Source organism: Myotis davidii, unplaced genomic scaffold (assembly GCF_000327345.1).
Source record: "Myotis davidii unplaced genomic scaffold, ASM32734v1 scaffold880, whole genome shotgun sequence".
Taxonomy (NCBI): domain Eukaryota; kingdom Metazoa; phylum Chordata; class Mammalia; order Chiroptera; family Vespertilionidae; genus Myotis; species Myotis davidii.
This window is the reverse complement of record NW_006292566.1, coordinates 6917-7857: the sequence shown is the minus strand read 5'-3', so window position 1 is coordinate 7857 and position 941 is coordinate 6917.

Below are 941 nucleotides of genomic sequence, written 5' to 3'. Positions count from 1 at the left end.
CCTTCAAATCCCTTCCACCAATGCATTTCTGTTTCCCTTTTTGTTTGTTGGATTGTTCTGCTGCTCCTTCTCCTCACCCCACCACCCTTGGATCATAATGTAAAATTCTTTTACCATGTCAAGAAATTATTAAAAATACAGGTACTTTGAAAAAAAAAATACAGATACTTCTTCGAACACTGGCCAGGGGGCGGGCAAAGGTGGCCCTGGTTCTCCGATCACGGGCCGGGGCAGGGCAGAGGCGGGCCTGCCACCTGGCTCTTGCCTGCCACCTGGGTTTCCGATTACCATCTGCCACAGGCGGCTTCTTCCGTCCTTCCCCTTTCACCTCCCAGCATTGTGCCCCTGTATGCAAATTAACTGCTATCTTTGTTGGCAGTTAATTTGCATATCTCGCTGATTAGCCAATGGGAAGCACAGCGAAGGTATGGTCAATTGCCATGTTTGTCTATTATTAGATAGGATAGGATGTCCCTATTTCCCCCCTTTTGCCCCCTCTACCCAGCTCTTGGCCCCCACTTCTCTCTGGCCATCACCATACTGTTGTCTATGTCCATGGGTTGTGCATATATTTTCTTTGGCTAATCCCTTCTTTAAACTCACTTCTTTAAATTTTTATTTTCAGATAAGTGCTTATAACTGCACTATTATATATTTTCTATTATATCATTTAGAATTAAGATATTTTTTAATTGAAGCCTTGTAAATTTTAGCACAATTTAATAAATTATGCTAGAAGCAATTAGGAGATTTTTCATGTAATGCAGACACATTTCAATTAATATTTTTATTGTTTTAATATTTTAATTTCAAATAATCTCATACATGTAAAAAAAACCCTATAAAATACTACAGCATATTATATGTACCCTTCACCCAATTTCTTAGGTGTTAATAATTTAAACATAACCATTATACAACTAACAAAATTTGGCATATAT